Source organism: Eumetopias jubatus, unplaced genomic scaffold (genome assembly GCF_037043125.1).
Source record: "Eumetopias jubatus isolate StellerSeaLion01/CBP00866 unplaced genomic scaffold, mEumJub1_p1.0 scaffold_16, whole genome shotgun sequence".
In the NCBI taxonomy this organism is placed as follows: Eukaryota; Metazoa; Chordata; class Mammalia; order Carnivora; family Otariidae; genus Eumetopias; species Eumetopias jubatus.
In genome coordinates, this window is record NW_028274822.1 from 13,678,302 (window position 1) to 13,692,090 (window position 13,789).

At 42.3% G+C, this 13,789-nt stretch overlaps 1 long non-coding RNA gene across 1 annotated transcript; it reads left to right on the forward strand.

Annotated features, from left to right (window-relative positions):
* Positions 1–4,141: 4,141 nt before the first annotated feature.
* Positions 4,142–12,792, forward strand: LOC148162249 (uncharacterized). The gene is made up of 3 exons (XR_015766969.1): positions 4,142–4,197; positions 10,014–10,182; positions 12,037–12,792. It is a non-coding gene; the product is annotated as an uncharacterized LOC148162249 (long non-coding RNA).
* The last annotated feature ends 997 nt before the right edge of the window (positions 12,793–13,789 follow it).

Genomic DNA, 13,789 nt, shown 5'->3' on the forward strand with positions numbered 1-13,789 from the left:
GAGGTCCTGGCAAGTGGCCCCACGTATGTTCTCCCAGCTTCTCTGTCCAGCCTGAACCTATTGGCCACAGTTCTCAAGTTACGCTCTGTTGACTCAGCCCTACAGCTCACTAACCTCCATTTCCTCATCCATAAAATGGGCATATACATGAGTTCTATTGGGTAAGCCGCATTATTAGCAACCTCATCAAATGAGAAAATACATGTCATAGACTTAACACCTAGAAAACACTCAACCAGTTGCTAGTTATTATTACTGATTATTATACTCCCTTCTTAACCTTTGTTCATTGATAGCAATAGAATTATAAGTGGGAATCTTCTGTGTAAAATACAGAGACTCTGTCACCCAGGAATTTTTTTCCTCTACATCCTTTATTCTTAGTCAAATGCAACAGAACATGGAAATTTAACTAAACATCAGTTATTAAATGACCAAAGCACCAGGGCAAACTTTTGGAGAGTTATAAAACTTTTACCAGTTATAAATAAAAATGTCCTTAAGATTGTAATGGTTTGGCAGTTCCTGAGAAAAAGATCACAATTTTAAAGTAGATTACCACGATGTAAATGTCAGATACTCAATGCATATATTTTAGATATAAAAAAGGTAAATTAAGAGGTAAAAAATAGCTAGATGATATCATAAGCTTTTTTTTCTTTTTTTTTTAAAGTCAGTTGGTTCTGAAAAATGTCCAGGTCAGTTTTTCTCAATCTCGTGGATGCCAAGTATTTCCATGGGATTGATAAGATATTAATTTGGGGCTGCAGGACCAGGCTCCCCACAGGCTGCTCCAGGGGCCTGTGGGAGGCTGAGGGCTGTGTCGTCAAGGTGAGTCTTCTCCATGGTGTGGTTTGGAAAGTGTGTTCGCATGGTGTGTCCGCTCTCAGTGCTCAAAACTCCCAGAAATGAGGGACTCGTAGATCTGTTTGTGATGCTCCAGACCTCATTGCCTGATTTCAGCCACTCTTTTGCCCTACGTGCTTAATTTTTTAATTAAAATGATATTTTTCTGGGGTGCTTGGGTGGCTCAGTTGAGCATCTGACTCTTGGTTTTGGTCAGGTCATGATCTCAGGGCCATGGGACTGAGCCCCGAGTCCAGCTCTGCACTCAGCGCAGCGTCTGCTTGGGATTCTCCCCTGCTCCCTCTGCCCCCTCCCACTCATTCTCTCTCTCTCTCTCAAATAAATTAATTAATTAAATATTTTTTAAAAATGATATTTTTCTCATTTAAAAAGTTAGGTGAGAGGCACCTGGGTGGCTCAGTCGGTTAAGTACCTGACTCTTGATTTTGGCTCAGGTCCTGATCTCATAAGCTCGAGCCCTGTGCCGGGCTCCCCACTGGGCGTGGAGCCTGGTTAGGATTCTCTTTCTCCCTCTCCCTCTGCCCCCCACCTCTTCCCTCTCTAAAAAAGGGGGGGGAGGAAATAGGGGAAGTACAAATAATTGCAAGGGAATTATTATAGTCATCCACACCCCAGAAATGCCACTGTCAACATTTTAATGTTTTAAAAATTCTATTTATTTATTTATTTTAGAGAGGGAGAGAGAGAAAAGGGGGACAGAGAGGAGAGAGACTCTTTTTTTTTTCCTTAAAGATTTTTTAATTTATTTATTTGACAGAGAGAGACACAGCAAGAGAGAGAACACAAGCAGGGGGAGTGGGAGAGGGAGAAGCAGGCTTCCCGCCGAGCAGGGAGCCCGATGCGGGGCTCGATCCCAGGACCCTGGGACCATGACCTGAGCCGAAGGCAGACGCTTAACGACTGAGCCACCCAGGTGCCCCTAATATTCTTTTTAAAACACATACATATGCATAGTGTATATATAGATATGTATATATATACACACACACATTTTATTTTTCAAAAATGGGAATATGCTGTGTGTACAATTTATAGATTTATAGCCTGCTTCTTTTTACTTACTAGTATATTATGAACTTTTTTTGCCTATAATTTTAACACCTTTTCATGGTTATGTATTACTCCATCTTATGAGAGGTCCATCATTTTTTTAACCATGCCAGTATTTCCAGCTTTTTCCTATTTTTAAACAATACCATGGTGTCGACTTATATCCATCTTTGTTCCTGCACTTTCTGGCTTTTTGGTTTCTTTCTGCGTACTGAGGGTTGAAGCTCTTCCCTGACAGAGATGTTGCTCAGATGAGCCAAATATATGCTTGATCTCACCAATAAGTGACTCAGGGTTAAGAATGATCTCAGGAATCCCCAAGCACAGCTAAAATTAAGGCCTGGAGATGCTAAAGACCCATCAGGCCCAGAACCCTGGGTCTCCCAGTACTAAGTGCATGCGAAGTGCCATTGAGGGTTGGAAACAGGGCAGTCCCACCGGAGCCCTGTTGACTTTCCTCCTGCCCTCCCATCAGCTCCTGGGAAATGTGAGAAGACACTACAACAAAAGTTTGTCCAAAAGCCAGCGAGGCAATGACGCAGCCAAACGTTGGTGGCTTTGCACACGTGTCGGTGCCTTTAATATTGCTGTCCCAGGCTCACAGACTGTAAGAATCACTGAAATATGCTTTGAAGCTCCTTCTCACCGCCTTCCTGGTGTGTGTGGTTGACTGTTTCTCGCCATGTCTTCTTGCAAGACTTTCAGAATCAAGAGATTCCTGGCCACGAAACAAAAAAAGCAGAATCGTCCCATTCCCCAGAGGATTCAGATGAAAACTGGTCATAAAATCAGGTAGAACTCCAAGAGGAGGCACCGGAGAAGAGCCAAGTGGGGGCTCTAAGGCATCACACGTGAGCTGGTCCACATCATTGGCACACGTATTCAAGCCGCTTGAAGAGCTCACGTTCCCAGCCTGTCACTCCGTAAACATCCCTCCTCCCTGGCCAATAGACATTTTATCAGGGAAATGATTTTTCTCTGTTACTGTGCTTCTACACCAGTAGGTCGGTTCAGTAATAAATGTGAGACCCTTCGGCTGAACGGCTCTTATGTTCTGATTTGTGAAGTACCGAATCCCCCCCCCCCCCCCCCCCCCGTCAGATCTCACGTAGCACTGCCCATAGAACTTTCTGCAGCGATAGAAATGTCCTTTGACAACCAAGTATTTAAAGTGTGGCTAGGGGGCGCCTGGGTGGCTCAGTCGGTTAAGCTCCGCCTTTGGCTCAGGTTGTGGTCAGGTTGTGGTCAGGTTGTGCTCTCGGAGTCCTGGGATCGAGCCCCGAGTGGTGCTCCCTGCTCAGCGGGAAGTGGGCTTGTCTCCTTCTCTCTGTCCGCCCCGCCCTGCTCTTGCTCTCGCTTTCTCTCTCTCTCAAATAAATAAAATCTTTAAAAAAACAGATGCTTTGAAGCCCAAGATGAAGTGCAGCTATCTAAGTCAGAAAGCTGCCGATGACCCTCAGAAGATTTTCAGCAGCAGGCTTGGTGTTCAAGAGCAAGAGCCCCCGTAGCTGGGGTTCTTTCTCGAGGTGCACAGCCTCTTCCTCTCAGTCTGAGCAGCCACCTTCCTATGCTTGGGGGAGGGGTGGGGAGAGGGGGGGATTTTCCAAATAATCCCAGAGGCGGCTCGGGCTCCTGTTTCCCTTTGGCTCGGTGTGAGTGCAGAACCAGCACCAACATGACTTGAGCAGGGTGGACGTGCCCGGTGACATCATTTATCAGTGTCAGCAGAGACTTTAGCTGGTGTTTGGTGGTGTCGCTGCCTCGGGAACATAAACCAGTACTTTTCGACTTCGGGTAGACAGTTCGTGGAAGTGTGAATTGCTTTTAGATCTTTGCATTTATTGCAAGCCTGGTATTTTTCAAATACCTAATAATACAGTAGTATTTTACATAATTGCCTTCCCTAACATTCGTAGAAAACTATAAATAGTCCTCTTAATATGCACAGAAGTGCTTAGATTCCAGATGTTCCCATGGTGAAGGGACTTGAGCTATAATTTCCACCTATTTCAGAGGCACTGAGACACGGAAACTTGACAAGCACATTCTTTTCTTTCGCCTCCTACAGATTCCCACTTCCCCATCCTCCAAGCCAGTGCGAGATGAGCTGATCTCCCTTCACTGCCGGCCGCAAGGGTGCCTGCAGCGCTCCTGGGCCTTTTGAGCTCCTTCCAAAATTAACTTCCAGCAAAACCTTCGTGGGAAAAGTGTTCTAACCTCTACTCCAGCAGAGAGAAGTTTCATGGTCATTTGCTTTCTTTTTTTCAAAGACTACTGAAGGTGGGTTGAGCCAAGACTCCTGTGTTACTTTATTGGGGTGCCCTTTTCTGGCTTTCTGGGGTTTTCATGCCTTGTACAAAACCACTGATGTGTGAACCTAGCAGTCTCTCTCCATAGTTTGGATTAGAACCTTGACCAATAATATTTTGGACTTTGTTTAGGCTGAACTAAAATTTGCAATACTATTTCAAAGGTCTTATTGTGTCCCAGAATCAGAGCATATTTTAAAGATTTATTTATTTATTTTTGAGAGAGTGAGAATGAGAGAGTAAGAGTACATGAGAGTGGGGAGGGTTAGAGGGAGAGGCAGGCCCCTCACCAAGCGGGGAGCCCGATGCGGGACTCGATCCAGGGACTCCAGGATCATGACCTGAGCCGAAGGCAGTTGCTTAACCAACTGAGCCACCCAGGCGCCCCATCAGAGCATATTTTAAACATTTGGCCCTAACTTGTACCTCTCGGGGCATTGTAATGCATCTTCCAAGGCACTGTGGACTGATTGTTCCCCACCGTGGGCCTGGGGTTGGAGAGAGTCTGGGTGGGAGGCATGGAGGGGGCATCTGGAGCCTCTGGGCCTCACCCATGAACTTTAGAGGGTGGGCCACTTCCTAACCTCCTGCGTGCTGTTAGAAACTCTGTCCGGTGGATCAGGACCCAGAAGATTCCCAAGGAGGCTGGGGATCTGGGGGTGCATTTTCATTAATCCAACTCTTGGTACCTTTCCCTGGAAGTCTTTGGGCTCCTACCGCAGTAGACACTCCAGAGTCAGGTTAAGGCAAATGGATTCCCAAATCCCCAGCTTCCCTGGAAATCTGCCTGGTAATGACCTGCCTGAGAAAGGACCAGCTCTCCCTTGAGAGTCTCCCCTTCCAACTGCCCTTCCTCCTCCTTACGGAAGAAAAGCACACTTCTCACGGTCACCTCGGAATGTGAAAACTAGAGTGTCGCATCACGCCAAGGGCAATCTGGCATATTAGCATTTAATCAGGCATCCTAAACGTGCTGTCTTTGCATATTTCTGTTCAAGGGAAGCACAGCTGCCGAGCTGGGAGTTTTAGTCCAGATTAAGTGTTTGGACTATTTTAAGGATATCGCCTCTTTTATCCTCGAACTATTGGCATAGCACTTGCCATTGGACAGAAAGCGAGCAAGGAGGAAAACAGGCAGTGGGAACAGGGCTCCACGCTTTCTTTCCATTGTTCTCTGTGAAGTGAGAAGTGATCCCAGAGACACATCTGAACACATTCACTGGAATTGAGGAAGGAAGGCAAATTCTTTCTATTAGAAAGCTGACGTCTAATTTGGCTGATTGCTTGGACAATGAGGACTGACTTTGTCAGTTCATTTATATGACAGCCATCTTTTGTAAATTAAATGAGCCAAATGGTTGCTCCCACATCCCAAATAAATAGGTTTAAAGCCCTTGATGAGGTAAGAGCATTTTATCAAAAATACTCTTGGTAAAGGCATAGTGAAATTAACAGTATTTAGATTTTTAAAAATCTTGTTGGTAATATTGGGTGAAATAAAATGCCGAAGTGAAAGAATAATGGGTATAATTAATCATCATTTACGAGGTCTTTAGTAGAACCTGTTCAGTTATATTTTCCCAAAATTGAGAAACTAAATGACTCTGATGGTGGAGTAACACATTTTTTTTTTTTTTTTTGTAAATCAGATGGTTTCTTTCTTTTTTTTTTTTTTTGGCTTTTAATAAAATTGGAGGAGGACCTAATTGAGTTGTCAAGGGATAGATTAATAAAAGTAATTTTTGAAGATGGATTAGTATGTGATTTTGGAAATATCCCTTTGAAGGGGTTCAAGAATGGAGTGCCATTGCTGTAACAAAATGCCTGCTATTTGTTTATCAGAGAGTTGTGGAATGTGTAAGAATGAAAACTGGGAATAGAATTGAAGCCGAACACTGGCTCGCTCCAGCAATCAGTAATGTTCACCTATGGATGAATGCATCTCTTGAAGAGGGGCATTTCCAGGAACATTCTACTTTTATATGTACTCATTATAGACCAACATTTGAAATATATTTATGGTGTTTTGATCAATTGTGAACTAATAAGAGTTGCAGCAGTAAGTCAATTCAGATGAAAAGGAATGCTTGGTAACTTCTTGTCACTGGAAATTTACAGAGTTTTAGATCGGTGCCAGAGAGGTACAATAGAGTGATCAGTTACTGCCTCGGAGTGTACACGTGTTACATAGGGGTAAAAGTCTGGGGGACAAGCAGAACGGAAGTGTGGGTCCGAGGAGAAAACGGAACGATACAGCTGTTCTAAGAGTTAAACAAGAGTGGTTCACATCCTTTTTAAATGAATGATGGAGGTTTTCGACTCTTCTAATATTTACACTTCATCGTGTATACTTAAACGTGTTCTGTAACCATCTGTTTCGCAAATGCCAGTGTTTACAACATACTGGAAAGCCTATCTTTTGTGACTGTTGAAACTTAGGATGAAAATTTTGAATTTCAACTGAAAAATGGGTGAAAGGGAATCCAGTTTTTTGTTTGTTTTTTTTTTTTTTTTTGGTTTGAATTATTCTCTAAGCTTACAAGAGAAAATTTTGAAATCTACGGTTCCGGGAGACCCGAGTTTCTTGATATGAGACAGGACGGTTTTTCACTCGCCTTTCCCTGAGCTTCAGTTAATAAGCAGCCTGGCTCTGGGGGCCCCGTGGGACCAGTGTCCCCTTGCCTGCTGAGTGTTTTTAAGCTTGAGCAACCTTTGGACCCCTTTTAAAGGGAAATATGGTGTGGATCCCTATTGTTGGCTTACACTGTTTTTTCTATAGTAATGTTACTTACAAATATTAAACTCCATTGTAACTCCATAGCCCTCACACATAGATTCATAAAAACAAATTTGCAATTCAGAAATAAACCACAAAACCAACAAAATTGAAATTTTAGCTAACACAACTGTTGGTATCGCTTGCTAAAGCGGACTTCCTGCTCTCCATGGGAAAATAGCACTGATTGCTGTAGCAGTGGTGTTCCTTCTGCTTTCATCGTGACAAACCACATTCCTGGGGGCCACCCACCGACTCCTTGATTGCCTCGCCTTTTCTCTGTTCAACTACTGGGAAAGCTTTGTGGACTACCTCACGGGTAGTGTCACTGCTGATGTCACCAGGTGGTGTCACTGGACTTTACCTGGTGACAACCCCCCTTTACAGATCCCATTTTTATATCAACAGCACATATCACGTGGAATAAGAAGATTCTGTTGGACTCAAGAGCGACACTTGTTCGTTTGGGCCTTCGGACTTCCCGATACATAAAATGTTGAATTCCTTCATCCTTGACTAGATCTTTTTTCCACTTTTAAATGATAAGATTTTACTTCTTAACTACAGAACTTCCAAAAGACTCTGAATTGAACTCTCCGAACCCAAAGGGGATTGGACAGGAAGGAGCACTGAATAAGAACACATGAGTTCCAGCTTCAACATTGCACAGCCGGGCTCTGTGATCTTGGGTAACCCACTGTCCCACTCTGGGCCTCAGTTTCCTGTTCTATCAAATGAGAGGATAGATTCCATGAAATCCAAGGTGCTAAGCTCCCATCATTCTAAAAGTTATAGGCAGTCTAATCCCAAGGATAAAATAGTTAAAATGTTCATTGAGCTCTACAGTTTACAGAGCACTATCTCCATTGGTTCCTGTAACAATGCTGTGAGGTATTACTATCATTCCCATGTTATGGATGAGGCTTGTTTTAAGATTTTATTTATTTATTTGACAGGGAGAGCACAAACAGGGGGAGCTGCAGGCAGAGGGAGAAGCAGGCTCCCAGCAGAGCAGGGAGCCTGATGTGGGACTCGATCTCAGGACCCTGGAATCATGACCTGAGCCCAAGGCAGACGCTTAACCGACTGAGCCACCCAGGCGCCCCTGGATGAGACTTTTGTAATATTGAGAAATGAAATGACATGTACAGTTACAGAGCTAAGAGGAGATCTGGGAACTTTCTGGGATGTTGGATTTCTAAATTTTCTCTCAACTTGTTGCCATTAGATTAGAAGAGAAATTTCCTTATACTTCCCATCCAGAAATTTCTCTTTATCCTCACAGCTACTTGCCTATTCACATGACTGTACATTGTACGGGTTACAGGATTCATTCATTCATTAGCTCTTATAACCAGGATTTATTTACTGGCCACATCAGCACAGCATTATTCAAAGTGCTGTGCGGGGGACAGAAGAGAATACATGTGCATCCCTTGTTCACGGGCAGCTGGAGAAAATAGCAGACAGCATCTACGTCTGTTATTCACTGAGACAGACGCAGAACTTAGAACACTGTCTGGAGTATGGTGGATGAATAAATGAATGAAACAGGCATTCGATTCCAGCCTCACGTAATCGTGACCAACCTCTTCAAGGAGAGTTTCCCTTCTGATGCACCACTCAAGGCTCCAGCTTCTTCCTCCCCCTCCCTCTTGGGGCACTTAACCACACTGTGCTTGTTGTCCTTTAGTTTTAAATTTGTTATCAAAGTCATATATACATAGAGCTAAAAATCAAATCATTCCCAAAGGTTGGGAATAAATCACAGCAATCCTTAACCCCTTCTTGCCCCTTCTTGCATACTAGTTCTGCTGCCTGGAGGCAACCACTTTGAACTCTTTCAGCCGTGGCCTCTGGCCATTGCCTTCACATGACTATGTAATAGGCATACGTGACATGTCCTTGATTTATCCATTTTAGATGGTATCTATGATCCGTTATGATGGATCACTATTTTAAATTAAATCACATGTTTCGGACGATGTGGATATTACTCATTTTGTTTCAAACACTCCATCAGTTCAGTCATCCGTCTTTTATCGTGCCCTAGTGACCCACCATCTTGGGTATTCTGGGGAGTCCCCCTTTCTCAGTCTTATCCCCCTGAATTCTCTGTCTTCCTGTTTCAGGTTGGCCCTGCTTCTCTTCTGTCTCTGAAATTTCTCCTCACGCTTCTTCTGGGTGACATCCACCCTTTCCTGGATCTCACTTCTTTGTCTTTCTTGGTTTGCTCTGTCATCTTTCCAGAGCATAAAGTCCACCCACTTCCTATGAGAGAATAAATGGAGGGTAGAGATTCTGAGTCCTGTCACATGCCTGAAAATCTGTTTTGCCTCATATCAGAGTGAGGTTAACAGGGAGCCAAGTTCTAGATCGAATCCATTTCTCTCAGGATTTAGAAGGCACTGACTTCCTCCATCTTCAGCATCCAATGTTGAGAAGTTTAACGCCAGGCTTTTTCTTTTTTTCTCCTTGGAGAATTTTTGGGAACATTCTTTTATGTCTGTTGTCGGTAGCAATGTACCTTGGTGTGGATCTCTTCCCTTTGTTGTGCTGGTTACTCAGTCAGCTCTTGCAATCTGTGTCCCAGTTCTAGAAAATGCTCAGTAACATTTCCTGTCCATTTTCTCTGTTCTCTCATTCTGAAAGTTCTCTTAGTCAGATGTTAGGCCTTCTGGAATAAGCTTCCATGCCTCTTATCTTTTTTTTTTTTCATATTTTCCCTCTGCTTAGCATTTGTATGAATTTATTCGATGTTACCTACCAAACCCCATGTTGAAAATTTTCATTTTGGCTGCATTCTACTTTTTAAATTTTCAAGAGTTTATTCTTAACCCCTAATTGGTACCATTTTATAGCTCTTTACCCTTGTTTTAAAGCTGCAGTGTTTTCTTGCTTCTAAAAATATTATTTGGGGCTATTTTTAAATGTTCCCTCTTCTCTGATTAGTTCCATTTCCTCTGGTTTCATTTTTGTGGTTGTTTACTTGGGTCTTCTTCACATTACAGGTTCTCCTCATGTGTTTGAGGATCCTCGGGTGTCCAGTATTCAAGACCCTAAAAGGCTGATTGGAAGCTCTAGAATTTCATGATGGTTCCTCAGAAGAAACTAACCCTGACGACACCTTGATCTTGAACTTCTAGCCTCAAGGAGTGTGAGACAGTAAATTTCTGTTGGGTAAGCCCCCTGGGTTTGTGGTACTTTGTTGTATCATCGCTAGGAAACTAATACAATGACCATACATTATAATTTTAAATATATACATTCTGTCATATCTGTGTTGTATTAAATATATGCACTACAATATATTGTTTAGCATTAGAAGGGGGAGGTTTCACATGTACTCATTCTACCACTTTGACCAGAAGTCTATCACATGACCTGGTTCACTTGTCTGTGCACTTATTATGCACTCTTTGGGCCCCTGGGTTTTGTTGAATTCCCCCTTGTAACTACAATGCCTGGTCTCTAGAAAATGTTCAGTAAATGTTTTGTGGATGAATAACTGAGGGATATGCAGACTGACAATAAATAATTAATTAGGCTAAGAAACTGAGGGACTGACCAATACCATGTATGGTTATTCTGTGAAGGCTTCTAGAAAGAGGCAAAAAATACTAAACAATTGGCTCTGATACGTATTTTCATAACTTTGTTTTCTAATTTAATACACTAGTAAACAATCTCTTGCCCAAAGATTTACTATATTAACTAGGCTATCCCTTCTCTCCCCAGATGGGCCGTCCTAGAGCTAGGCTTATGTCATAACCCAGATCTTTTGGATGACCTCACAGATGATCTTTCTGTTCTTCCATGAACTCTTATTCATTCATGCAGTAATGAATTCTTTCAACAGGTAGTTGTGAAGCAATGAGTCACAGATATTTGTTGAGCACAAACTATGTGCCAGGAATTATCTGGTCACAGGATTTGGCTGTGAACAAGAGAGACAGCTTCCCTCTCACAGACCTTGAAGAGTAACAAATGATTATGTTTAAAAGGCTTCAGTGACAAGATTATTTAACACACAAAGACCATACCTCTGGGGAAGAACAGACTTATTCCTTAGGTGTGATCAGAAAGTATGATTTTGTGACTTTTGTCTAGAGCTTACTGGCACTTGTAAGGGACAAATCCATCTCTGAGTTGCCGTGTTACATTATTGCAAGATGGAGCAGAAAGCTCATGAGATTTGGAGTCTGGAAAACTCAGGATGAATGGAGGAGCCAGTCCTGGGTCTTGTCTGGGCCTCAGGGTACTCACCTATAAGGGTAGGAGCAATCTTACCTCATGGATAATCAGGGGAATCTCATGAGGAAATACCTGTATATGACCATTTTTCTGGGTCACAACACAATTCTTAAATCAGATATGGAAAAAGTCTGTTATTGGATATGAGATTAGACTTCTTTGGGAAAGCTTATTGAGAGGTCTGAAAACTGTACTAGGTTTCTGGAAACACAGCCTTGAGAAATGATTTGTCTGCATGGAAAGCAGTTTCTCACTTACCCTGTGTCCAACCAGGCCTTCATCACAAATGTCTCTGCTCGGTTCTATGACCAAGGAGGAGGTCACCACAAAACTGTGGTCTCAGTGGCTAGGGGCTTTGTGGTCTAAGCCTTGGGTCTTTCGCTCAGATTATCTAGTGCTTGGTGTCTTAGGATCATGTGTAACTGTTTACCTTGGGTGCTTGGAATTTGTAAATGGCCTACTTGGGTCTAGAGCGAGTTTTGTTTTGAGGTGCAGCTAATGAGGAGGGGGCTGACATGGCATGAATACTGGATACTCCTGCAGGCCTGTTACTTGTAATGCTTCAGGGATAGTCCTGACCTTTATCACATACCTTCTCCTGCTCATTCAGCCCTGGCCTAAGGCTGGAGTGAGGACGTTGAGGAAAGTGCCAGCAGCAATAAAAAGAGGGACACCCAGGGTGGTGTTCACACCAGTGATGATGTCATGCTTTATTAAAATGCTTACACATTTTCTAGGATATGCCAGAGTAATCTGTTTTATTTTTCTGCTTGGTTCCAGGTATGTGGGAACAGAAGACTAATCTTTGCCAGGTTGTAAAGACATGTGCATAAATAGCTTTTCCCCTCCAGCCTTGGGCTTAAATATTAAAGATGACAACCCTTACTATTGTTAGAAACTGCGAGTAAAAGAAAATTCTCATTGTGTGTACTCAAGCAAAATGACTTCATCAATTTCTCCTTGACTTACACAAAGGGAATTCGAAGTTAAAGTTCATGCTTTAGAAGGCATTATGTAGGAGACTTTCTTTCCTCTCACATTGCACATCAAACTGACTTTTTATTCAACTGTGAATGATATTGGGATAATTAAGATAAGCCTCTGAAACACTGTATGAAGACAAACAGAAATTCCACTTACATAATTAAAAGAGAAATTTTCACAGTGTTTATTGTCAACGAAAGCCTTACACAATCCTATGTCATTACAAGTAAATTAATGGCAGGCATTATGTCTATATGGCACTTTCAATGCACCCATTTCCCATAATACAGAATAAATTGGTTCATCTTAACAGAACAAAACAAAAAACGAAGGGAGCTTAATTGCAGGTGTCCTCTTTTAGGAATGATATCCTTTTAGTTGCAACTTGTAGTAAAATTAGAGGGTGCTGGGCTTGTTTTGTTTTTTCCTGCTTCTTTAAAGGTTATTTAAGGTTTCAGGGCGCCTGGGTGGCTCAGTTGGTTAAGCGACTGCCTTCAGTTCAGGTCATGATCCTGGAGTCCCGGGATCAAGTCCCGCATCGGGCTCCCCGCTCAGCAGCGAGTCTGCTTCTCCCTCGGACCCTCCCCCCTCTCATGCTCTCTCTCTCTATCTCATTCTCTCTCTCAAATAAATAAATAAAATCTTTTAAAAAGAAAAAGTTGGTTAAAGGTTATTTAAGGTTTCAACTCTGATGAATCTGAGCCTTACTATATCTGGGTGGCACGGGAAGAATTTGGGAGTTGGGGAGTGAGTGTTGAAAAAAAAGGCAGCACAGAATGCCCGATAGAATTGGTCAAAAAAGACAGTAATACCAGTGTATAGGATGATAATGCCTTAAGTCCTTCCTACTCAGATACAGACCAGCGCATCTACATCACTTAGGGGGCTTATTAGCAAAGTAGATTCTCATACCTATTGAATCAGAACCTGCATTTTAACAAAATTCCCATTAATTTGTGAGAAGCACTGCTTTACGGAATATTTGAGATCAGCTAATTCAAATATTTTATTGGAAAAGGAATGGACTGGGGTGCCTGACTGGCTCAGTTGGTGGAGTATGTGACTCTTGATCTCGGGGCTGTGAGTTTGAGCCCCACATTGGGTGTGGAGATTACTTAAAAATAAAATATTTTTAAAAATCACAGAAAAACTCCTTAAAAAAAAAAAAAGGAATGAACTGATCCAAGGTCACTAACTGCAACATGACCACTTACTGTTGCTAATAATATCCTCTGGTGATCTGTTTAATGTCTGTGGCACTTTGAAATTCCTATTGTTATAATCCTTTTAAAATTTCTATTACTGTTTGTGTTTCTTTTTTTTTTTTCTTGGTTAATACTGCTATATTCCCCACCCCCCAAAAAACAACTTTTGGTTTTCTTGATCCTCTCTAATATATATTTTCTATTTCATTAATTTCTGCTTTTCACTTTATAATCTTTCTCCTTTCTTTGGGCTTATGCTGCTATTTTTTTTTCTCATTGTAAAGTTGGCTCTTTGGTTTATTAAGTTTCAGATCTTGTGTTTTTCTAATATAAACATCCAAGGC